Raw genomic sequence first — 26946 nt, 5'->3', positions numbered from 1 at the left:
AATGAACCTTGAGGACACTATGCCAACTGAAATGTTGGTTACAAAAGACAAGTACTGTGTGATTCCACCTAAATGAAGTATAGTAGTCAAAATCACAACAAGGAGAATAGCAGTTGCCAGGAGCTTGGGGAAGGGAGTTTTGTAAGATGAAAAGAGTACTGTAGATGGATGGTGGTGATGGTTGCACAACATTATGAATGTATTTACTACCACTAAACTGTACACTTAAAAATGATTTAAGATGGGCCGGGTGCAGTGGCTCACACCTGTAATCCCAGCACTTTGGCTGAGGCTGGGCAGGTCACTTGAGGTCAGGAGTTTGAGACTAGCCTGGACAATATGGCAAAACCCCATCTCTACTAAAAATACAAAAAATTAGCCAGGCATGGTGGCCAGCACCCGTAATCCCAGCTACTTGGAAGGCTGAGGCAGGAAAATTGCTTGAACCTGGGATGTGGAGGTTCCAGTGAGTTGAGATCACACCACTGCACTCCAGCCTGGGCAACAAGAATGAAACTGTCTCAAAACAAAACAAAAATGACTTAAGATGTTAAATTTTATGTTATGTACATTTTACTACACAAAATAATATAAATTAAAAAAAATACTTTCTCCATGGAGCCTCCATACTACTCACTTCCTCTCTTAAAAATGATAACCTGCATGAAACAATCCTAGTTCAAAATAGAATGTTTTAATCTGTGTTACTGACTTTTGAAAATGTGTGCCTAGGAAGATCTCTGAGATTTAAGCAATAAACTATCCACTCAGTACACTGAATCCATAAGCCAGGGTGCTTCTGTGAAGGACTCTATGCTGGAGGTGAATGAATAAGGCTCTGATTATTGATCCAAATGCAATCATCGCGGCACGCCTCTAACTACTCATCCAAATAACCTCAAGTTCTTTGGGCATGTGTTCAACTGCTCTATCTAGCATGAGGGGATGGCTATGCTCACAATCCAAGGCTCTATCTTGGTCTATGCCCAAAAAGTGAGGTATTGTCTCTCATTTGGGTAAGCAGCAGAGGATTGCTTTTTTTCCTAGCCTTTTGCTTAAAAATTAGGGTATGCAAGTATGTTTGCAAAAATTAGGTATCTTATGTGGTGAAAATTCCTACATATAAATAACAAATCTTTCTCATGTTGCCTGTTAAGAAAAGAAAAAGTAAATGGGATTCCCTCAAAGTGTACTCTTCCCCCACATCCCTGTATTATCACACCTTCAAATATGAGGATTTTAAGATAATTCGTTTTTAACTAGTTGGTTATTCCTTGTTAACAGTTTCAAACACCAAGTGAACCTACAGCTATGACTATATAGAGTTGATTATTGCTTTCCATGGGTACCTATAGAATGTAAAAGCTGCCATTTTAATTGGCATCCAGAGGTCTGCCAATGTACAAACCCAAGCAGTTCAATTATTTTACCCAACTGAGAGAGTGAGTTATCTAGAAACAAACGGAATCACAGATTAAAAGGTTGTCCTGGCTAATATTTTCCAGTTGGTCTACAGTTAGTTCAGTCCTGTCAAGTCCTTCCACTTCTTTGGAAGACCAGTGCAGCAAGCATGGTGAGACATAGTGCTTGGGCCTCTAATCTTAGCTGTGACATTTCCTGTCTCATGTTCTACCATCAATAGTGACCTACTTGCTATACCATGTGATTTTCCAACTGGGGCTTTTGATGCTCACACATGGGAAACACAATTATTTTTATATTTAGCACAAAATGTAGCCATGAAATTTTTCAAATGATCTCCAGTTCAAGATATCCACACTAATCTTATTTTGTGGCAATCTTTTTGTTGTTGTTGTTCTGTCATTTAGAAACATTGTAATAGTTATGAACCATTAAAACAAAACTTTCACCTTTATAAAAAAAGTAACCTGTGAAAATGCCACATTATGTCAGTATCTAGTAAATTGAAAACTAGCAAAAAATGAAAGAATCATGTCATAGTTACTTATCTTGTTTGAAGAACTGGCTACAAATGATCTTTGTTGAAAGTGATAGGAAACAATATTTCTAGTATCACTGAGGTTTGAAATCATTAGAGAAGTGAAAGTAACTTAATAATGATCAAGAGTAGACAAAAACTACTAATACTCAGAGATAGAAGAGAAGTATACAAAAAGACAGAGACACAGGATGTTAGGTAAAACTATTGGCAAAAACTAAAAGCTCACTGAAAAACAGTGCACACTAAGATTGCAAATACCTAGCAAGAAAGCCTTGCAACACAACAAAACATGCCTGAGGGTACCTCAGTAAAGTTGGTTTACTAGGCAAAGTAAAATTGTCATTCATTTTTCGAAATTAAGAAGGCAACCAGTGCAAATTTATGTGTTTGTGTAACACAGCAAATGACTGTTCAAAATTTTAAGTATTTTCTTGTTAGCCTTAATACACAACCTTAAAGAAGTGAATACAGTCCAACCCTCTCATAAAGAATCACTCATTCCATGTCACTTGTGACTAAGCATACTCCCAACACCCAACTGAATCTCCAAAACAGATGTCAGGAGTCTGCAGTACACCTATTTAAGTGAATTTTCAAAACTCTGTGGCTACACCAACTAGAAAACAGCTGCTTTTGTGAATCATAATGGACCATTTGAAAATCACAGCATTCACACATGGAAAAGCACATGTTTCACTTTGCCTCTGCCAAAGAAGCCTCACAGTCACCCCCCAAAATACTTGAGAAATATTCCAGCAATGTGTGTATATCTGCTATGGGCTCTTATTGCTACTGCTTCTGCTATATATTTTGTTATAACCTCATGCTGTTTTTCACCCACATAGCTTAGAAAGCAACAACAAAAAAAATAATAAATAAATAAAGAAGAAAGGAAAAGAAAAGCTTCTGTTAATCCAGGGCTAAATCCACTGTATATAAAAATTGCTGTCAAAGGCAGGGTCTCAAGAGCTTACTAGACCATGCAACCATTTAACTTAAATAATAATAATACATTGACCCAGCCCTTTAATTACCGATCTCATTTTCACCTGGATCCTGATGAGTTCTCACACAATTACACACCCAAATCTACCCAGGTTATTAAGTGAAGAGGAAAGGGATCCCTGCCAGGATCCGTAAGAAGGAAGTACGATGCAGATATCATAAAATCCTCTTCCTTTCTTTTTTTGACTTGTCTCTGATGCATAACATAAACACAATCTGGATGAATTACTCTCACATACAGATCAATGGAACAGAACAAAAAACCCAGAAACTAATTAATCCATATATATAAGGCCAACTGATTTTTGACAAAGGTGCCAAGAACAACCATTGGGGAAAGGACCGTTTCTTCGATACATGGTGCTAGAAGCAATGGATATCCATAGGCAGAAGAATGAAACTAGATGCTACCTCTCACCCTATATAAAAATCAACTCAAAATGGATTAAAGGCCTAATTGTAAGACACGAAACTATAAGACAACTGGAAGGAAACATAGAGGAAATGCTTCAGGACATTGGTCCGTGAAAAGATTTTATGAGTAAGAACTCAAAAATACAGGCAGCTAATGCAAAAATAAGTAAATGGGATTATATAAAACTAAAATTCTTCTTCATAGCAGAGAAAAAAAATCAATAGTGAAGCAATAACCTGAAGAAAAGAATATCTGTAAACTACTCATCTGATAAGGGATTAATATCCAGAATATACAGAGAATTCAAACAACTCAATAGCAAAAATCAAATAATCCATTTTAAAAATGAGCCAACAAGTATATGGAAAAATGCTCAGCATCACTACTAGAGAAATTCAAATAAAAACCACAATAAGATAAGTCACCCCAGATAGAACGGCTGCTATAAAAAGACAATCTTATACACTGCTGGTGAGAATGTAAACTAGTACAGCCATTATTGAGAGCAGTATAGAGATGGCTCAAAAAACTGAAAACAGAACTACTATATGATTCAGCAATCCCACAACTAGGAATTTATCCAAAGGAAAGGAAGTTAATATACTGAAGAGATATCTGCAGCCCCATATTTATTATAGTACTATTCACAATAGCGAAATATGGAATCAACCTAAGTGTCCATCAATGGATGAATGGATTTAAAAAATGTGGTATTTATACACAATGGAATACTTCAGCCATAAAAAAGAATGAAATCCTGTCATTTCGCAGCAACATGGTTGGAAAGGGAGGACATTATGTTAAGTAAAATAAGCCAGGAACAGAAAGCTAAATACTATATGTTCTCACTCATGAGTGGAAGCTAAAAAAGTTGATCTCACAGAAGTAAAAAACAGAACAGCAATTGCTGGAAGTTAGAAAGGGTAGGAGGAAGTTGGGGATAGAGAGAAATTTGTTAAAGGATATAGAATTCCAGCTATGTAGGAGGAACAAGTTCTAGTGTTTTATAGCACTGTAGAATGACTATGGTTAACAATGATATATTATACAGTTTCAGATAGCTAGAAGAGATATATTAAATGTTCCCAACACAAAGAAATGATAAATGTTTGCGATGATAGATATGCTAATTACCCTGATCTGATCACTACACATTGTACATACTGAAACATCACTATGTACCCTATAAATATGTACAATTATTATTTGTCAGTTAAAAATAAATAAATTTGAGAAATTACTTTCAAATACAGATTATTTTATTTACCATAAAATTTAGATATGTTTTTGGAAATATGATACAGGAAGTTTAGCTCAGAGGTGTATTTCCATAGGAAGCTACTCTAACAAGTTTTTCTGTAGAGGGAACACCCAAGGACTAGAAAACAATGTCAAGTAGGTTTAGACTGACACCACATGCAGAGACAACAGAGCTCTGAAGTCACCTGGGGAAAGGTTGAGGGAAGATGAGCAGGGAGGAGGGGAAAGTGAAGTTCTTGTCAATGATAAATGATGATTTATTCGGCTGAATGGGAAAGTCACACTGCAAGCTCCAGAAAATAATGCCTCCCAATGTAGTTGGCAAATGACCCAACAACCCACAGAATGACAGGGAAGGAAAAAAACACAAAAGCACACACTTGAGTGGAGAAGGTCCTGAGCTGAAAGCCAGAGAAAAAGACTTTGGAGGAAAGCATTCTGTTTCATTTTTGTCAACCCCTTCCAAGCTAATATCTGAGGTAAAGCTATTTTTCAACTTGTACTTTTATGATTACCTCAGAATCACTAAGAACATAGTTCTAAGAATAAATCATTTTAGTGGGCACAGTACCCCCCTCTTTATCCGTGGGTTCACTTTCTGCAGTTGCAATTATCCGTGGTCAACCATGACCTGAAAATATAAAATGGAAAATTCCAGCAACAAAGAATTCATAAGTTTTAAACTGTGCACCATTCTGAGTGGCATAATGAAATCTCACACTGGCCCACTCCATCCCACCTGGACATGCATCCTCCCTTTGTCCAGCGCATCTACACTCCCTGCCTGTCAGTCACATACTAGCCGTCTACATTATCAGATCAACTGTTGCCATATTGTAGTACTTGTGTTCAAGGGACCCTTACTTGACTTAATAATGGCCCTAAGAGTAATGATGCTGCCATACTGATATAATTGTTCTACTTTATTATTAGTTATTGTTAACCTCTACTGTACCTAATTTATATATTAAACTTTATCATAGGTATGTATGTATAGAAAAAACATAGTACATACAGGTTTTATTAATAACTAATTAATTAATAGTTTCAGGCATCCACTGTGGGTCTTAGAACACATCCCCTGCAGACAATGGGGCACTACTGTTATGAGTTCAAATGAAAAGTTATGTGTATTATATACAAAGAAAACAATTTTATTTTTTAAATGAATTTGCCACTGCAAATGATCAAGCAATTATAATCCTCCCAGTTTGCAATTTAGCTTATAAATACCTTCATGTTTAAAAGATATGTCAAATTAAAAGTGGCATCCTTAAAACTGCAGTCAATTAAAAGAACTAAAGTTGAGTATTACTCAAATTTCCCTCTTATACAAATGCTCCTCAACTTACAAGGGGGTTATGTCTTTATGAACCCAACATAAGTTGAAAATATCATACATCAAAATGCTTTAATACACCTAGAACATCATAGTTTGGCTTAGCCTACCTCAAACGTGCTAAAAACACTTATATTAGCCTACCATGGGGCAAAACTATTTTATAATAAAGTGTTGAACATCTCATGTAACTTATTGAACACTATGCTGAAAGTGAAAAGCAGAAAGGTTGTATAGGTACCGTCATAAAGTTGAAAAAAGTCAAACCATCATTAAGTCAAGGACTATCTGCACTAAGCTCTCTTGAGACAACTTTACATAATACTACTATATCAAATAACTCTGATATCTGTATCTTTATTCATCCTCAAATAAAATGATGAGCGGTTTTTTTTTAGTTTTCAAATTTTATAGGAAAAATATCAGAGAGAGATATACTCAGCTCAAATGACAATTGGCATCCTACTTTATTCCTAGAGTAGAAGATACAGACTGGATTATTAGAGGTCAAAACTTCTAAACATTCATTTCTTCATTAACTTATTCACTTGTTTGTTCATTTGTCTTACAAAACAGCTAGGGTTTCTACCTTCATGGACTTTATATTCTGGTAGGGAAGGCAGATAAAAACAAGTAGACAAATGAGCAAATTATATAAGATTGTGAAGTTGGGTGCAGTGGCTCGTGCCTGCAATCCTAGCATTTTGGGAGGCTGAGGCAGGCAAATCACCTGAGGTCAGGAGTTTAAGACCAGCCTGGCCAACATGGTGAAACCCTGTCTCTACTAAAAATACAAAAATTAGCCAGGCATGGTGGTGGGGACCTGTAATCCTAGCTACTAGAGAGGCTAAGGCAGGAGAATTGCTTGAACCTGGGAGGCAGAGGTTGTAGTGAGCCAAAATTGTGACAGTGCACTCCAGCCTAGGTGACAGAGCCTCAATCTCATTAAAAAAAAAAAAAAAAAAGAATGTGGCAAGTACCATGAAGGAACGAAAATGCAAGAACAGAAAACTGGTCGTGCAGGGGATCCTAACAAATGAGATGGGGTAGTCCTGGGAGGCACCTGTGAAGAGGAAACACTCAAAAGCCTGAATGGGAAGGATGTCGCCATACAAACCAAAGATGTGTGATCCAAGTGGAGGAAACAGCAAGTGCAAAGAACCAGAGGTGGGAATGAGGCTGGTTCATTAGACTAACAACATGGCAGTATGGCTGGAAAATTAAGTGAGGGCCAGAGGGTAAGTGAGGAGGTCACACAGATAAGCAGGCCCTGATTACCCTACTGCCCAGTAAGCCATGGTAGTCTTAGGATTGTCTTCCAAGCAAAGGAAAAGCATGGAGAGCAAGTTGAATCTGAGTCCAATCCTAGCTTAGCCACTTTGTAGCTCTGTGACCTAAGCAAATTACTAGCTCCTCATGAATGCTAAAATCCTAATTTGTAAAAGGGTACTCAATAAATAATTGCCATTTACATTCATCAGTAATTATCAGTATTGTTAATACCATGATTTATAAAGTTAATAAAAATTTTATATTCAAATGCCAGAAACCTAGAATTACTGAGAAATAAGCAAATTATTTTAATCTTTTTTATTTAGTAGAGATCATACACTTATTGAGTACAATAGATATAAATTAGTACATTCAAGTTCATTAGAGTTTATTGTTGTTCCAATCAGAATAATTATTGATTTTGGCACATTTCTCTGTCCTTAATTAGTCTGCATTGTGGCTTTTCTCTTGCCTAGGCCTTGCCTTTTTGTATCCAGATAGTCACGAGGGGAATTTTGTAGTTATTTTCCAAGTCATAACAAGTAGTAGACACACCGCTTGCCAACATCTAGCTCCCTACCCCATCCCCCAAACATGTATACACACTTCTTTCTTGCTAACAGAATCCTAATTTTGTTCAAGTTCACCTCCTCCCTCCCTCAGGCAACGATGGTGGTCCTTTGCTAGTGACATTGACAGATGGGCATGTGAACCAGTTCTGATCAGTGAGTTGGGAAGTCCTCTGGGATTCTTCTTAGAAATAATTTCATATTCTTCAGAAGGAGACCTTGGAATGGGGGCAGCAGACCCATTTTATGTGCTGTAGATATTGTCTTGTCTGCAAGTGACATCTAAACTGCTGAAGAAAATAAGAAAAGAACCAGTCTCAGACTGGAATGGTCCCTGAGGACAACAAAGGCAGAGAGATGAAAGGACCCTATTTCCTTGATGATGTCACTGTGCCACTGAATCAACCAATCCTGCCATCTGCCCTACTTCTCACATGAGAATAATATACTTCTTTACTGTTTTTGTCAATTTGAGTTGGAGTCTTTTGTTTTGTATGCAGAAGATATCCTATCATGTGTACCACATTACTTCCATGTGGACATTTCCATTTGGAAACATCACTAATTTCTTTGTCTCTTAGAGGGTCTAGGACAGGAACTAGGGCTCTGATTCTAGCCCAGTGATCTCAAGAATCCTGGGATATGAGATGAAACAGCATTTTAATTTACAACACTGGCACAGTCACTCAGAAAAGCCCAAGGGGAAACATCCTAGAAACCACAACAGAAAGATGGCACTTTAGCAGGAGTAGCCAGTACCAAATAATCTGTTTGTGGCTTTCCCTACCTGTTTAATAACTTTGACTTTCACCTCCCACCTGTCTGGGACATCTGTTCTTCTCCCATGACCTAAACAAAGAAAACTTTTCATTGGTCTTTTGTTACTATAAAGCAGCCAACTCAGCTCTTATCCAAGTACAAGAGTTTCAATAGAGATCACATAGGGCTTTCACAGACCCCAGGCACAGGCTAGATGTTAAGGAAGCAAAAGCAGCTTCACACTGTACAGGGACAAGAGGTTTAAGGTGGAGAAGCATTCCAGAGAAGAGGTGCAATATTGTAAGGAGGAAGACTTATCTGAACAGAAAAGAGAAAAAAATCTTGATCATCTGTTATGGTCTAAATATTTATATCTCCCAAAAAAGACACTGAATCCTAATCCCCAATGTGACAGTATTAGAAGGTGGGGCCTTTGAGAATTGATTATGAGTGCTTGTGAATGGGATTACTGCCCTTATAAAAAGACACCCTAGGCCAGGCGTGGTGGCTCATGCCTGTAATTCTGGCACTTTGGGATGCCAAGTTGGGCAGATCACTTGAGCTCAAGAGTTCATGACCAGACTGGGCAACATGGTTAAACTATGTCTCTACAAAAAAATACAGAAATTAGCTGGGCGTGGTGGTGCACACCTGTGATTGCAGCTACTCAGGAAGCTGTGGCAGGAGAATTGCTTGAGCCTGGGAGGTCAAGGCTGTAGAGGGCTGAGACTGTGCCACTCCACTCCAGCCTAGGCAACACAATGAGACCTTGTCCTCCCCCGCAAAAGAAAACACCAATAATAATAATAATAATAGATAAAAAGAGACGCTAGAAAGCTAGTTAGCCCTTTCTACCATGTGAAGTTACAGTGAAAAGGGACCACCTGTGGAGAAGAAAGCCCTCCCTAGACACCAAATCTGCTGGCACCTGATCTCGATCTTGCCAGCATCCAAAACTGTGAGTAACAAATTTCTGCTGTTTGTAAGTTACTAAGTGTATTTATTACAGCAGCCCAAACAGACTAAGATATCATCAAATGACGCTGGCTATTTTTTTTTCCAGCGATGTAGAGTTTTTAAAAGTGAAAATATTAGGGACCAGAAAAAATATTCATTTAACAACCCCCCACCCTACACACATACATAAAGCATAGATGAAAACTGACTGTGGAGGGAAGGGATGGAGTAGGATTACTGCTTGGGGAACAGATAGTGGGGGTTAGGAATGAAGTCAAATAAAAGATTACATAAATGTCTAATGGTTCACAATAAGCAAAAGCAGGATGGCTTGAAACCAAATTAACCATTACAGTCTAATAAGTATTTTTCCTAAAAGAAAATTATAGAATTATAAATTTTGCACATAACAGAGAGCAGAAAATATAATACACACAGATTTTATAATTTCATACAGTATTTGAGAAACATTACTTGGAAAATGGGGTTAACATTATTACTGGTGAAAATTTGCTAAGAGACCATAATTAAAACAGAATAGTAAATGATGCCTTAGCTCTTGAAAGGGCCACTACCTGGATTCTACTTAATGTCTTCATTACTAATTTGCAGTGAAAGTGGAAATTCATTCAGTGTAAGGATGGTATCTGTGAGATGTTGCCAGGGGCAGGAGAGTGGTAGAAAAATAAACGAAGAAGTTAGAAACAACACAACTTAATTAGGTAGATCACCCAAAACACAAAAAATAAAGTAAAATAAATGAAGAAGAAAAACCCAAAACTCACTGGCAGTAATTCTAAAGGGAATGAAAAAAGTGACAACTGTTGTCATTAGCTGTAAAAATAATAACTCAGCCTCAAAAGAGGAACAGGACATAGCTAGTGAAAACAACAAATTAAGAATCTATCAACAAAAGACACATCAGTCCAATGTCCTGTTTTTAAAGAAATCAGGGTAGGCCTGCCCTTCTTCTCCATATTCTGTATATACTTGTTCTGATTTTATGGAAAACCTCATCTCCTTGGTTGTAATGAACATGCGTGTTGCTAGTTGAGCCATGTGATCTTGCTTCTTAACAATAAGTGAGCAGGAGGTAGTAAGAGTGATTAGACAAATAAGGGGGAGGTGTCACTGGCAAGGATGGGTAAGGTTGGTGAGAACTGAGGTTTTGTGAGGCTAATCACATTTTTACTGTGTAGGCTGTCAGAGCACGTAATATCCCATCAGAAAATCACATTGGAATGCTCTAAGCAAGTCCTTTGAGAATGGTCGAAAATGCATTAGTCTCGAAGGGAAAAGATTAATGGTGACACTGATGGTAACAGAGCTTTTATAAAGTGGAGTTCTCACCTGAAAAGATGGGGAAAGAGAATATCAAAGAAAGAAAACATTATTGGAAGGTGGAGGCTGAATTAAGGAGGTAAGTTGAAATGAGGAAAACAAAAGGTAAGAACTTTCTGATTGAGAACCTCATATGTGCCAAGTGTAAGAGGAATACGATTTAATATTTAGGATACTGTAAAGCAGATATGGGGAAATGCCAAAGCAAATTTCCACAAGGAGAACATCTACTAGTTGCAGGAAAGGGTCCGCACATATTTGGTTCTACACCCTCATCTGGAACGTCCCTTGAGTCCTCCCAGCCTCCGGATCCACAGGCGAAAGCAGAAGCCCAGGGATATGAAGAAAGAGATGCTCCTGATTTCCAAGACCCAAGAGAAACCAGCATTTGAATTCATGACCTAATCTGGGGCTGCTCATCATCTCTGTGGTCTTAAACGTGTAAGTACCTTCCAGGTTTAACCATTCAGTTCTCTTATCTTCATGGCAGGTATAAGAACAAAGCACTTTTGTTAAGTGAGGCTCAATCTCCCAGATGAGACAGAAAATAGGGGCCTTGATCTCTTGCAATCATTTAAAGCCCCATAAGATCCAATACAAAACGGGTATCCTAATGGCCCATATTTCAGGTAGTCATACTTAATTCACTTGATCCTTGGTCTGTACACATGGACACATGGTCTGTACATGACCTCAGTAACCCATTTTTCAGGACTAGTGTATACCTAAGCCATCAGACTATGTGTTAAACATGACTATGTAGAGGGTGCTTTCTAAAGAAAAGGAGATTTATAAATGAAAACTACAGTCTTTCCTCAGTATACACGAGGGATGGGTTCCAGGACATCCACATATAGCAAAATCTACCAGTAAAGTCCCCCATTAAGTCCTGAGGAATCCATGTACATACAAAAACTGTCCTCCCTATATGTGGCTTTCAAACCCTGCCAATACTGTATTTTTGATCTGCTTATAAGTGAACTTGTGCCAGTTCAAACCTGTGTTGTTCAAGGGTCAACTGTATTATAAAAAATTAGTTTATAAAATAAAAATCTGCTGAAATTATTTTTTGAAAAACTTTCCCTCAGGCTGGGTGTGGTGGCTCACACCTGTAACCCTGGCATTTTGGGAGGCTAAGACGGGCAGATCACTTGGTGTCAGGAGTTTGAGAATAGTCTGACTAACATGGTGAAACCCTGTTTCTACTAAAAAACACAAAAATTAGCCAGGTGTGGTGGATGCACCTACAATCCCAGCTACTTGGAAGACTGACACAGGAGAATCACTTGAACCAGGAGGTGGAGGTTGCAGTGAGCCGAGATCATGCCATTGCACTCCAGTCTGGGTGACAGAGCGAGATTCTGTCTCATAAATAAATAACTAAAAAATAAAAAAAGCTTCCCTTAACAAATGTCAAGCTTCCCCTTCGTGCTGAGCTTCGGACATCAGCAGCCTCCAAGCCAAGCACCATTTTGCTCTTCAAAGTCTCCTAAACCTCCCACAGCAAAAGCTTAGTCACCTGCATTGGATGACAAAAGGAACCAAGCCATCTTCAACTTAAAATGACATTAGAATGAAGATGTCCCAAGTTTCAAAGTAAGATTCCTGAGTCAGCCGCCTTTTCAAGACATGACAAGGGGTATGGGAACAAAAGAGAAACCAGAAGAGATAACCTAGCCTAGGGTGAGAGTTGGAGACAACCTTGAAGAAGACACACAGGAAGGTACTGAGAGGAGGATGCAAGGCAGAAATGAAACAGAGGGACATTGGAGATGTACGGAGCAGGAATGGATGATATAATAGTTCTATGAAGTGCTGAGATCACTGCTGAAGTTGGAAGTTGAGCACTAGCATTCAGTTATTGCTACCATTCATATTTTTGGTGAACTGTCTTTATGCATATCATTTTAAGACCTTGTAAATGTTTACTTGTAATTCTTTATAGCCTCTAGGGCACCCAGCAACTGTTTCTGGAGTTACCTTGCTTGAAGCTACAAGATGAAAAGTGTGGTCCCTGCCATCAAGGGGCTCCAAGAGGGAGAATATAGGAGATAAGGGTTCTGCCTGAAGAAGACATCAGATCAAATGGGGACAGGGAAAAGCTTCTCAAAGGCACTAATACTTGAACTGAATTCTGAATTGGCTAAGTAGAGAAGTACTACCCATGATAGGTACTCAATTAGTATTTGTGAATTAATTTCAGCTCACTTTCATTTGTAATGGTTACCTGAAATATTGTTTAAGGACTGGGAGCTAGTTCTTATCGCCACTGTTTTCATTACTGTCAATTAAAAAGATAAGTTTATCTATTTTAGCATTCAAGGGTATAATCTGAAAAAATACTATATCTTACCTTTGGCAGGAGTGGGAAGTGTAGTCATAATTTTCCCAATTATGAGGTCTCTTCTTGTTCTATTATTTTATAGCAAAGTTATAAAAGCCTTCAAAAATAGCACATTTTGCTCACTTGAAATATGTTTGTATATTTTAGCATAAAATATACTCAGCAGCTCCTAACATAATTGGATGGCTATACATTGCAAAAACTTGATTTCTTTTTAATCAAATTTTTAGAACCATACTGGATTTCTTGCCAGTGCTGCAATAGTGAGCAATAAATACATCATTAGATCAATGGTGGTTCAATGATGGATTACTCAAAAGATAGTTCCAGCCAAGAGGAATAAGCACAGAAGTAACATTATGCAGAGATTAATAAAATATCATTTAAAACATAGATACTGAGTTAATATAACAGGGAAGAAAACCCTGCAAAATAGAACAGAATGGCCATGGGTTTATAATATAGTGATATTGATCACAGATTTTCCTAAGTTCTCCAGAGCAGCCACACTACTATATATGCCTTTGATTAGACCCAGAGATGAGAAGGAAAAAGTTATATATAAAAAAAGAAACTAACAGGGGAAGGCCTACTGCTGCAATAAATTATTTAAAGCAAGCAGGGTGAGCAGGTTGTGAAGACAATATAAAACAGAATCAATGCCCCAGGAAACCCCAAACCGTCTACACCTCTATAAATTTCTTACCACCCTGTCTGGCATGTTACTGGAGGTATTTCTTTTCTACCACGATACCCATCCCAGCCCTGACCTTTCACTTTTTGTCCAGTTCTTTTCTCAGAGCTTAACATTTGTTTTCCTTCTGTAACCCAGGATGCTGTCTTCAGTTGTATTTTTCAGCTTGTATCAGGAGTGTCTGTGAGGCCACAGATGAGTGCATCTGTCACTGTATTCATCTAGATCTTAAATTTCCCACTGACACTGTAAGCTGGGAATATCTAATATGATACACATATCAACATGACTTCAATATTATCCTTCATCTTTTCCTTTTTTCATACTACTGCTGTCATTAAATCCACAAGCTTAAGCTGTTGTGAAACTTCTGTAGCTCAATGACTGTCCTATATTAAAGGATATTACTAGACTCAAAAAACTAAAGTGAAGATTAGGAACTTGAGGGGGCATTTTGGAGGAGAAATAGTAAAATGGCTAAAATAGAAGAACTGGGAGATGTTAAGAGGGCAGATTGACTTAAAAAGTAAATTTTTTACAAGCAGATTTTGCTATGGGAATAAAGATTAAAAAGAAGGATAAAAAACTTGAAAGGAATTTGTCAAAGGAAAGTTACGTGCCAGGAGAATGCCATAGCTAGAAAAAAAGTTATAATAGAATTGTTGCTTAGAAGCTTGCAATGACCTATGGCCCAGTTTCAAGAAAAATAGCATTCTACTACAGTTTTTTAACTGGGCAGAAATCAGTCCCATTGTATGATAAGGGGCTCTGGATAGTATATTTTAGGATTTACCGTTTTTCTAAGTCTATCCAATAACACAGAAGCTAAGCATATAAAACAAGCAACTCTATTTTGCCAGAGTAAAAACATTAGCAGTTTAACATGACAATAGAGAAAACAGCACAGCGCTAAAACACAGGTCTAAGGGATTCTACATGTAGGCTTTTCTGCTTTTGTAATCTGTGACTTTAAGCAAATTATTTACCTCTCTGGGTCAAGGCTGGCTTGAACTAATTATTATATATGGTAGTTAACTTCTTAAAAAAAACTATTACAAGATCACGTTCAATATAAGGAAAATTTTGAAGAAAAAGTTAAAAAAATTGTAGATGATATGAATGACTAAGTATAACCCTAGCATATCACCATGATGCAAAATAAAAACAATTTAAAATGCAAGGCCAAGTTTTCAGTTATTGGTGTCATCTTTGAATATGAAAGACAAGATCTAAACATTATCTTTTTGTAGTTGCTATTTGCTTATCTGGAACAAAGTAGGAAAAAATCATTGTCCTCAAAGGATTGTTAAGATAAGTGACCTATCAACATGCTTGCCAAGTGCTTCTTTAAACAGAAATTACTCTGTAAAAGTCCCATGATGATCCAGTGGTCTGGAACAATCCAAGTTCAATACCCCGGCCTATCCACATCCTTTTGTTATCAGGATACTTCTCACCTCTGAAAGAAGTCATTTGAATTTTTAGGTAATTGGATAGTAGAAAGAGGGAAGGGTAACTTCTGATAGATCCTTTCTCTTTCAAACCTTATTTAGGAGTCTTAAATGGAGAATTATGCCAGTCTGAAAGAGGAGAACAGAATCCAAATGTCAGTATCAAATGACAAATAACTAATTGGCAGTAATTAATAAAAATTCACAGTGATCTCAGCGAAAGGAGAGGTAGCAAACAATTCTCAACCCACATCTCTGTGACAATGAGAAAATCTATTTACCCAATTAATTAGGCAGCTCAAAATACTCCTAAGGTGACTTTCAGAAAATAAGAATCCCTGGGCCTCTGGGTGGGTGGCCTGAGCCACTCTTCCTGGCCACAAGCAAAATAGCCACAGCTTCCCAAGGAGATCCTAGATCTCATATAGTCAGTAGTAGCCCAGCTGAGGTGCTGGGCTTTGTTCTAGAACAGCTTTTAAAGAGAAAAAGGGTGCCTCATGAGGATGAGGATTCTACCTTCCAGAAGGAAATGCTCAACCATGTGAGGCAGAACTGGCAAAGTCACTCCCAGAGCATCCCAGGACTCCACCGAACTCAGAGTGAGGCGTGAAGGAACTAAGACTGGGGTTGTGGGGGGTGGTCTTAAATTCATCAGGTTTTGTTTCATCAGGTGGACTTCCTTAGAATCAGGGCTGACCTGGAATAGGTATAGCTGATGATTCTAAAACACTTTCAAACACAGGACCAAAGAGGTCCATTGTGGAAGACAGAGTTAATGCATTACCTATAAATTTCACATGGCCAGCAAAGGCTGCCTGGACATTTCTGAACAATTATTTGTTAAATCAACTCATAGACTATAATTGTTCTTTTTGTCATTAACACCATTCCAGTGTTTCTCAAAGTACAATGAAGGGATCCCTGGCATCAGAATCAGTTGGGGGTGGCTGTGAAAATGCAGATTCCTAAGCTCCACCCCAGACTCCAAAATTGAAACCCTGGAACTGAAGTCCAGCCCAAGAACTGAATTTCTAAGAAACAGCCTAGTTAATCTGAATGATTCATATCAAGGTAGGAAAATTATTATGTCTATATAGTCCATTAGAAATTTAAAGACACTCACAGATTGGTGTTTTGCATGTTTTCCCCAAAATGTTTATATACCATAAAATTGAAAATAATACTTCTTGTGATTTCTTAAAAATCAGTACAGTTTATTCTGTTCATGTATAATGAACACCATTATTAAAATGTAATTATGAGCATAAAGTTATTGGGAAAAATATCAACTATGCTTCTCAAAAATACTGCCTTTATTTTGCCACCAAAGTAATTACGCTATTAAAGGAATTTATTGTTTTTTAAAGTATCAGTCACTTGGCTGCAAGAACTTATTAAACTATTATACTCCTGTCATATCCTTTTAGTCATCAGAATTTTTGTGATAAAGCCTTTTTATTATTTTAAACTATAAATTGTGTACCATTGCAACTAGTGATTAGACTGAATATGAATATATGTCCAAGTTATAAATTCCTAAAAGCGTGTTTCATTAATTACTACGGCAGTCTTAACTAGCCTCTGCAATAAAGCTCTGTTTATTTCTATTAAGGTGGGTTTTTTTTTTTTTTGGTGCAAAACGATTTAGTTTTAATGCATTCTTTTAACAAGCAAAAGCAAATGGTTTCTGATATACATGCCATACGGCAAAGCTGTAAACCAGTGTTGCATGGTGATGTGACAAGCACCACATTTCTAGAGGGATTATTACTTTTTTTCTCCTACAAGCTCCCCTTCCCCAAGTCGTGGCTATAATTATTGCACAAAATGCAGTTTGCCGTTTGTAGAGACAAACACTCCCATCTCCCTCCCTCCCTCACCAAAACTGCAAGTTCAGGTCAAATATTGAATGGAAATAGAACTTGTGAGGCAGGCTTTGTTTGTAGCATGTTGTTTCCGCTAAGAGTTGCCCCCTACCCACGCTCCACCCCAGTGCTCGGACTTAAGTGTACATGTTATGTTTTAACAGATGGGCCGGCTGGCGGCTGCTGGGCTGTAAAACAGGAACGCGGAATCTGCAACGAGTGGTATTGAACTGAACGCTCGTAAAGTTCACGGACATACTCTGACCCAGACAGAACAGGCAGATGCAGACATGCTTACGCATACACACTCACTAACACCCCACGGCTCAAAGGGTCCATCTCTGTGACCCAAGGGAAGTTCAAGGTTGAGTTTCCCCTTCAAATATTTACCTCATTCAGCTATTAATTTTATAAACATACACATACTCACACAAATACACGTATATATGTGTGTATATGCGCATCTACATCTACATATACACATACAGAACTATATATATCAACATTTTCATGTAGTTTCAAAGGTCTAGACATCCCCAAATTCTGGACCTGTCTAGTGTTTTCAAAAGCTCTCATTCATGTAAAATAAGAATTACCAGAAAACATCGTACTGAATCTATTTAGTCCACACATACTATAAACAACATGCATGTAGTTGGCCTCGGAAAAACCAGCTGCTTTTACTTCCTTAGCATTAAGGGGGAAAACAAAATCTAACCCAGACCGAGTCACAAACGGAGTGTCAGGTTTAACCTTGAGTTATTTGCTGTCAATTCCTGACTCAACTTCATCACTTAAACAGGCAGGTGCTCAAACACCAACCGACCAGGCTGGCGATCCCTTTTGCAGCCTCTAGGATTCTCTGGGGCTCTGGGCACCAGAACCGACAGCAGCTCCCACCTGGTCCTAACGAAGTCCTTTGGACACTCCTAGCGAGTAGATGTGGAGATCCGAGCACCCTAGGAGGGACATGGATTCAAGTGCCAATAGAAAGCAATTACTTTACAAAGTTCAAAGCCCAGCAGTGCTGTCAATTCTTCTTTGCAGCTGCAAAGCACTGAAGCCTTCGCTACAGAAACCGGCTGGACGCTCCGGTTCTCTGGCGCTGAGACCCACCCTGAACCCGATACGCGCTCGCTCAGCCTGGGGATCCAGACCGGGACGCGGATCTCATCTTGCGGCACCGCGCAGGTAATTTCTCAGGAACCGCGGTCCGAACGCCGCGGGCGCGGAGGCCGCCCCAGCTCTCAGTGTCGTAGCCGCAGAGGAGCAGGGGACGCGTCCCGGCCCCCCCTACCCAAGTCAACTACCCTAAGTTGGTGCGGACGGGAGCCGCGTCCCGGGCGGAGTTGGGATGCTTTGAAAACAAGTTCGGGAGTGGGGATATTGGCATGGAGTGAATCCCGTCCGGCCCTGGCCTCCGCACAGAGGTCAAGCTCGGACGAATGGACAACGGAGCTCCAGGACACGTCCCGTCCCCGCTCCCCCGCCGCCAAACCGCGCGGAGAGGAGCCGCTAGCTCGGCTCGCGGCCACTCACCCTCCTCGCCGAGTCCTGATCGCAAACCGACGTCCCTGCTGTGGGTTCTAAGTCCCAAGCTGTCCCCACTCGGTGGCTGCTCACGCCCCAGCGGACCGGGGCACATTGGCTCCGGCGGGCACCTCAGGAGGAGTACCGCAAGCCTGGCGGCCGCCGCGGCTCAACCGCTCGGAGCGCTCTGACAGTTCACGGACCTGCTCAGCGAATGAGGCGGAACGCCGGGCTGAGCCGAATAGGCTCCGGAGGGGAGGCGGGGCCACGCGGCGGGAGGGGCGGAGCCAGCCCCAGGGCGTCACAGCTCATGACTGGCGGACGGGCAGCCAATCGTGGTGGCGCTGGGGCCGCCCCGTAGCCGCTGTCCGAGGGCGGGCTGGAGACGCGCAGGCGGTGGGGAAGTTGGCTCCTGCGAAGTGCGGTGGCTGCCGGCGGGCGCTGCGGGGCTCGCTGCAATAGGGCGCGAGCGGCTCTGGAGGGAGGTGGCGGCCTCAGAAGGAAGTTGGCTGAGAGAGACCAGGAGCCCCTGGAGCGGCCGCGCGCTGTGGAGCAAAAAGCCAACCGCAGCGCGGATCGGCACTCCAGTACCTGGCGCCCACAGGAGGCGCGGAACTTAGCTGCCCCAGAGGAGCCCCGGCCGGAGGAAGCCGAGGGCCCAGAAAAGAAGAGTTTAGGACCGGGTCGCCCAGCCACAGGTGGAAACCCGGGCTCCCTGTAAAAGGTTCTCATCTCGATCTGGTTCTCTCTGAAACAAAACTCCAGGCCCGCAATCCTCCCGAAGTTCAGCCTACGTCCCCATCCTCACCCTTGCCTTTCGGGCCATCCGCAGCGGGGAACTTATCAGCGCCTGGGGTCTCCTCCTCCCGACCCAGGGCGTTGCGGGCACAGCTGGCGGCCAACAGGGGCTTGGGCCCTCCACGACGCCGGAACCTCCGACACACTCTCTCTGGGCGGGCTGCCTTGCGGGGTGGCATCCTCTGCGGTGACTTCTGCTGTCTTCTGGGTCCGCTAGGATTCCGTTGAGGGAGGGCTAGAATCATCCATTTTCGTGGACAGGAAGCCCCAGAACGAACCACATCTGTCCCACTCTGCGCTTCCGGCTCCTTCCCCTTTGCAAGCTCCTGGCTGGGATGGAGACATTGGGCGAGCTCGGAGATCCCGAACTCTCGGGGATCACTCGTGGCTGAACAGCCCTGGAATATGGCCTTGTGGGCCCTTCCTGCCTAACCCACCAGAACCATGCTGCTCAACTTGTCAACCGGTTTCTGAGCCCCTACCCTGGCTGCAGCACCGGCTCGCACAGGCGCGCTGAGCTAGTAACAGAATCGAAAGCAGTGGGTTGGGTGTTCTTGCTTTCCCGGCTGAAGCCTAGAATGTAAGCAAGCCCTAGACGTCAGCTCTGAGTGGGTAGGGGCCTCTCCCTGCCTAGAACTGCACTTGCCATGGGTAGGCACCCAACCCATATTAGTAAGAAGGAATGCATGCCTGCCCATAACAAGAAAGGGGTCAAGCAACCTGCTGCTCTGTTACTCACCTTCTCCACTCACCTCTTGCTTTCAGCCCAAGCCCACTTCAGACCATTATCTCATTCAGGTCCCAGAAGTCCTAAAGGTCTCTCACAGTAGGGGCAACTATTCACATGTAAGGGAGCTGCAGATATTATTTCAATGCCATCCGGCCTCTATAAGGTCCTGCATCATGAGAAAGTTCTGATGATGGGAAAGGTCCATAGGAAGGTTGTCAGAAGGGCAAGAGACTAGGGCATGGACAGCCCTTTGCAGACCCTGAAAAATTGCTCAGTAATGCAAAAATTGTCCATATCTAAGTTCCTTCTTTCCTAGCTAGTGAACCAAAGGACTGCTACAGGCAAGGAAGACCATCTGACTCAATTCCAGAGGTTCCTTAGCATGCTGCTGAATGGCTAGGAGAATGGCCTTTGCCCATAAAGCATTAGATGCGGACCACATGATTGGAGGTTTATTCATCAGGTTTCCGCCCAGGTCTAGATTGGATAGGGACAAGGCTGGAGGTGCCATACGGGAGAGAAGACCAAAGAGAGAGAAGACTTGACTCCCTGCCTGATTCTAGCAGAACTCCACTTTGATGTGTTTTTTAAATTGTGCTCTTCTGTTTGCCTGAGACAAACAGCCTTCATAAAAATGGAGGCTGTCATGAGACATCATCTTTGACTAGAATTATTAGGAAATGCTTGTGGAAGAAATATACCTTTTTTTTTTTTTTTGGATTTTTTTCCCCACCATACTTCAGAATACAACTAGAGAAAAAGTTTGCCAACAGTGCTTATCATATTAGCACCTTGTGAAGGTTTTTCATAGATGCTGATTATTATTTTTAAAATCATTTTGAAAATAGGAGCCAAACACTGGCTTGTGAATGTACTTACTTTAGTATTTACATGATGAAAAAGGAAATAAACTTTCCTGTCATGAAACAAGTTAGAATTAAACAGGTGACTTTCATGTCCTGATTTCCAAGGTTTTCTGTTTGTTTCAGACAGATAAGATCATCCATGGGTTCTTGGACAAGAAACAGATCTCGTTTTCCCTTGCAGAACAGAAGACATGGAAAAATCAGCACATTCAGACTATATTTGTATTTCCATACCACCTTTTGCTGTAAACAATTTTCAGCAAGAGCCCCTAACATCTCGAGTTTGGGCCATGCCCATAGTCTACAAGGGAAAACGAGATCTGTTACCACTCCGGTAACCCATGCTTACTCTTATCTGTATGGAACAAACAGAGGACCGTGAAAATCTGAACGCAGACATCACTTGTTTAGTTCCAACCTATTTTGCAAAAGGAAACTTCTTTCACTCAGAGATGAAATTTACAGGATGGCTTGGGAATGAGAAGATTCAGGTGGGACCATGGAAACCAGGTTTGTTCCGTGGATGGTAAGATTGTCTTCAGGCACTGTCACTTCTTTCTAACACTGAGACAATATTTTAGAATCTCCTAAATTTCAATAGGATATGAGTGGTAGAAGCCATAGGTTCTAATCTTAACAGCTACTGTGGTGAGTGCTCCTGGCAATCACTCATCTTTGTTTACTCTTGCTTCTTTGGCTATAAAACAGCAGTGGCTGAATTGGCCCACTATGTGTAGCTGCTTAAAGGAGACATCATGACTGTGGTTATGAAGCACTGCAAATGCATTGCATTTATAGTAGTACTAACTGCTAAAAAGGAGACAAAAATGATGTTGAGATGGGAAAAGTGTGGTATGAACAATTCCTATTTACATGTGCAACTTACATTTTCTTTCTATTTACATGTGCAATTTCTTCCTTCCTTCCTTCATTCCTTCCCTTCCTTCCCTCTCTTTCTTCCCTTCCTCCCTCTTTTCCTCCCTCCCTCTCTCTTTCTTTTCTCTCTCTCTCCCTCTCTTTCTTTTTCTTTTTTTCTTCCTTTCTTTTCTTTCCAGACTTTCACTCTGTCATCCAGGCTGTAGTGCAGTAGTGCAATCTCGGCTCACTGCAACCTCTGCCTTTGAAGTTCAAGTGATTCTCTTGCCTCAGCCACACGAGTACCTGGGATTACAGATGTGGGCAACCACGCTTGACTCATTATTATATTTTTAGCAGAGACGGGGTTTTGCCATGTTCATCAGGCTGGTCTCAAACTCGTGTCTTCAAGTGATCTGTCTGCCTCGATCTCCCAGAGTGCTGGGACTATAGGCATGAGCCATCACACCTTGCCCGTTTATTTTAATTTCATTATACTATTGTCCTTTCAGTCTGTAAGTGGAAATGAGAGGAAACCATCCTCATTCTTTAAGGAAGAATATAGCTTCTAAAAGTTTTGGTTACCAAAAGTTTTTGAAGGTGTAGTGAGACTGAGTTACCAAAACAGGAAGAGTTGTAGAAGGAGACCTAGAGTTGAGGAAAATTTTACTTATGTGGATATATTTTTTTCCTCTCCCTGATTCCTACCACCTCTCTTAGCATATATTTACTGAGAAAGTTGTTCACAATTTGAAGAGGTTGAGCTAAAGGTCTTAGCAAAGACATGCAGACAGAAGCCACAGATTCTTTTTTTTTTTTTTTTGAGACAGAGTCTTGCTCCATCACTCAGGCTGAAGTGCAGTGGTACGATCTCAGCTTGCTGCAACCTCCACCTCCCGGGTCCAAGAGATTCTCCTGCCTCAGTATCCTGAGTAGCTGGAACTACAGGCAAGCGCTACGACGCCCAGCTAATTTTTTGATTTGTATTTTTAGCAGAGACAGGGTTTCCCCATGTTGGCCAGGCTGGTCTTGAACTCCTGACCTCAAGTGATCTACCCATCATGGCCTCTCAAGTGTTAGGATTACAGGCGTAAGCCACCACACCCAGCCCAGAAGCTGCATATTCTAATACTAGCTCTGCAATGTATTCATTCTGAGACCTTGGGCATATCATTAACCTTCCATATCTTAGTTTTCTATCTGGGAAACTGCAGTGGTACTTACGACCAATTTCACAGAGATGACAGCAATAACTAATGATAGGCACTTAGGTTTTAGACTTAATGGGAGTTAGTTCCCTTGACACAGCAGTATGAGAACAATAATAGCCAAAGAGTGAAATAGCTGGATTATCCCTTAGAAATGAACTTTATCATTACTGATTATGAATACCCCAAATCATGACAGATTCTCATGTAAGAATGCCAGGGAAAAGTAGCCATGAGCTATAATACAGAAAATTGTTTACTACCCAAGATAATCTAGGTGCTAATACGGATGGTACTACATCTGTGAAATTCTGAAAGCCATGAAGGATTTGAAGATACAAAGCCAAATAAAACATAATACAGAGGGAAATGATTTTGATTATATAACACTTATATATAGCATTTCATTTTACATTTTCAAATTGCTTTTCAGTCATTGGTTTATTCCTCATAGCACACCTGGGGAGTACATCTGTTTATTTATTCTCTCTTCACAACTGAGGCAACTGAGACTGAAACAGGCAAAGTGGTTTGTCCAAGAGAAAAGCCAGGGGCAGAGTGAGAAATTGTTCATTCATTCAATCATGCCTCTATTCTTGGCAAGGCACCAAAGTCTGTGTCGTGGTGGTGCACAGAGATGGATACTGTCTATGTGGCCTCTACCTTGCAAGAGCCTGCAGTCTGTTGAGACAATAAGCAGTTCATGAATTCTGTCTCTCAGAGTGCTCAGGAAGGAAGGACCAGGGTTCGGAGGAGGAGAGGGTGAGAGTTCCCCAGGATTCCTTGAGAGAGTAATATAATATATTATAACCCCTACAGGGCCCTTGAGGGATGGGTAAAATTTTGGCAAGTGAAAGGGTGGCTAGTGGGAATGACACAGACATGAAGGGGCAAATTTAAGATGTTTTGGAGAATGTCTGACTACAGCAGGGCCATTGTAGGGAAAGGGCAGGAGAGTGGAAAGGAGAGAGTTTTTCAAGATTCTGAATGCTCAACCAAAATACATAGATGAATCCATGAATGGGCAAATGGGGGTTGGACTTATCTCTGACTTCTCCTATTCACTCATTATTTTAACATGTGCTGTACCTAGTGCTAAATACGTGCTTAGTCTACAGGTATTTTTTCACACATCAGCTTTTCTAACCTTCATGTCACTCTAATGAGATACATATTATTATTCCTCCTTTATTGGATTAAAGAAACTGATGCACTTAGAGGTTGAGACTTGCCTACAAGCATGTAGCTAATACCTGACATATGTGAGATCTGAAAAAGTAGGCTCCTAGACTTTTTTCTGCATGGATACAGATGGGAAGAACAAGTGCAGATTCTGGAGAGTATACTCAGGATGCCATCTGATAACATGCCCCTCACCTTATTTCAGTGTTATTCCAGAAAAAAATAAGTACACAGGGGAGAAACTTTTTTTTTCTTTTAAGACAGGGTCTCAGTCTGTTGCCCAGGCTGGAGTGCAGTGGCGTGATCTTGGCTCACTGGTTCAAGCAATTCTCCTGCCTCAGCCTCCCAAGTAACTGGGATTATAGGCACGTGCCCCCACACCTAATTTTTGTATTTGTATTATTGATTCATATTTTTTGAGATGGAGTTTTGCTCATTTCCCAGGTTGGAGTACAGTAGCATCATATTGGCTCATTGCAACCTCTGCTTCCCCAGTTCAAGAGATTCTCCTGCCTCAGCCTCCCAAGTACCTGGGATTACAGGTGCTCGTCACCATGCCCAGCTAATTTTTTTTTTGTATTTTTAGTAGAGACAGGGTTTTACCATGTTTGGCCAGGCTGATCTTGAACTCCTAACCTCAGGTGATCCGCCCACCTTGGCCTTTCAAAGTGCTGGAATTACAGGCATGAGCCACCGTGCCCTGCCTAATTTTTGTATTTTTAGTAGAGACAGGGTTTCATCATGTTGGTCAGGCTGGTCTCAAACTCCTGACTTCAAGTGATCCACCTGCCTCAACCTCCCAAAGTGCTGGGATTACAGGCATGAGCCACTGTGTCTGGCCAAAATGGAACATTTTAAAATCCCAAATCTATTACACAACAGACTGTCCTTTATGACTGAAGTCATGGAGATTTGTAAATAAAAGGTTGAATGTTTCTCCATGTTTGTTTATTTGCTTGGTTTTTCTTTTTTCTTTTTTTTCTAGGAAGTTTGAAAGAAAGAAAAATATGCCAGGATGATTAAGTTTCATCTAAGATTTTTAAGGCTCCCACCTAAAAGATGGTGGAAAACAAGCACTAGAACAGAATATTTTCCCTGATTTCTGCCCTGTCTTAAAAACACCATATTTTCCTTGATTTCAAGACTATAGAAAATAATCATGGCCCTTTAAATTATGTGACTCTTTCAAAGCCAAATGGAAACAAGGAAAAACCACATTTGTTTTCTGCCTGCCTTTTCCAAGAAGCTGAAAATACAGTGCAAATGAGTCCTTAGTTGTGGATTAACATCCTTACAAGACCTGCCCCTTGTTCCCAGGGTAAAGATTTCTCCTCTTCCTCTTCATTCTCACCCACACCCAACTTGAAATAGGTCTCCAGGTCCCATTTTGACCACATATTCTTTCAGTCACATGCGGGACATGAGAAGAGGCTAAATGTAGCTATACAAGACTAGCAAGACTCATCAGTAAACTGGAAAACAACTTCAGGCTTACCATCAACAGTGGGTAGTTAACATCAGTTTAAAGACTGTGTGAATGTACGCAAATGTTTTCAAAGAATATTTTTCTGAACAGTGTAATTATAGGTATAATCTCTAATTGGATTATAAATGTTAAATTGGAGGTTAGCAAATTATATTTCAGGGCTGTTTGCTATACTTACCTGCCTGCCATTATTGGCCCTGTCTTTCTTTGTGACCACAGACTGTGTTGTTTATTAGTCTTGGTGGTAAGGGGGAATTGCTGTACAGTAGTTTTGTGTTAGGAAAGGATCTTACAGATGATGATGAAGGTTGCAGGAAGGACTATTGAAGTGTTTTATTTTGCTATTTGTTTCAATTTTAAAGGCTGTGACTAGGACTTCATACCTGTCTAATAAGCATGTATGTAACATTTTTATATTTGCTGAGTGCTTTATAGTCCTCCATTAGTTTCCACAATACCCCTTGCAGGTAGGTCAGTATTACCACCTACAGTTTACATCTGAGGAAATTTAAGACACAAAGGGATTATATGATTTGTACAAGGTCACCCAGCATGCAAGCCTGGCTAATAAAAGATGACTGCAAAGCTCTTTCTAAATAAAAAATGTCTTATAAATGTTAGGTAGTATTAATGGGTATGATCCCAGGATGAGTAAAATACTCTCCAGGAGTAAAGTGCTCATACATGGTATATAAGATTAATTCTCTCTCTCTCTCTCTGTCTTTTAACCTCAGGGTGACTTTTGAAATAGTTCATCTTGAACCTGACTATGCATCAGAAAAATCTCTAAAGTTATTAGAACATGTGAGCACATGGGCCCCTACTCAACTGACAGAATCATAATCTGGGTAGTGGGACTCAGATAATTATGCCTTGAAAAATCTCTGCGGGGGATTTGGATAATCAGCCAGAGTTGAGAACCACTACTCTAGGCTAGAAGAGTAACATCAGTCAAGTCAAGAGTGACAACAAAACACTGTGGAGTTAATTCAGGAGAGAAAGTCTAGCGTCCTTCAGGCCTTTGTCCAGCTAGCTCACAACTATTATTAGAAGAGGA

The 26946-nt window shown here is 40.6% G+C and overlaps 1 protein-coding gene across 2 annotated transcripts in view; it reads right to left on the bottom strand.

The window, feature by feature from the left end:
* The window catches only part of MARCHF3 (membrane associated ring-CH-type finger 3), a 151622-nt gene extending 132642 nt beyond the window's left edge, over positions 1 to 18980 (bottom strand). For both annotated transcript variants that reach the window (XM_078364940.1, XM_008991598.4), the window contains exon 1: positions 18774 to 18980. The gene's annotated coding sequence lies outside the window, so the exon portion shown is untranslated. The remainder of the gene's footprint in view (positions 1 to 18773) is intronic.
* Between the last annotated feature and the right edge of the window lie 7966 nt (positions 18981 to 26946).

Source organism: Callithrix jacchus, chromosome 2 (genome assembly GCF_049354715.1).
Source record: "Callithrix jacchus isolate 240 chromosome 2, calJac240_pri, whole genome shotgun sequence".
NCBI lineage: Eukaryota > Metazoa > Chordata > Mammalia > Primates > Cebidae > Callithrix > Callithrix jacchus.
This window is presented reverse-complemented; position numbering and strand designations above follow the sequence as displayed.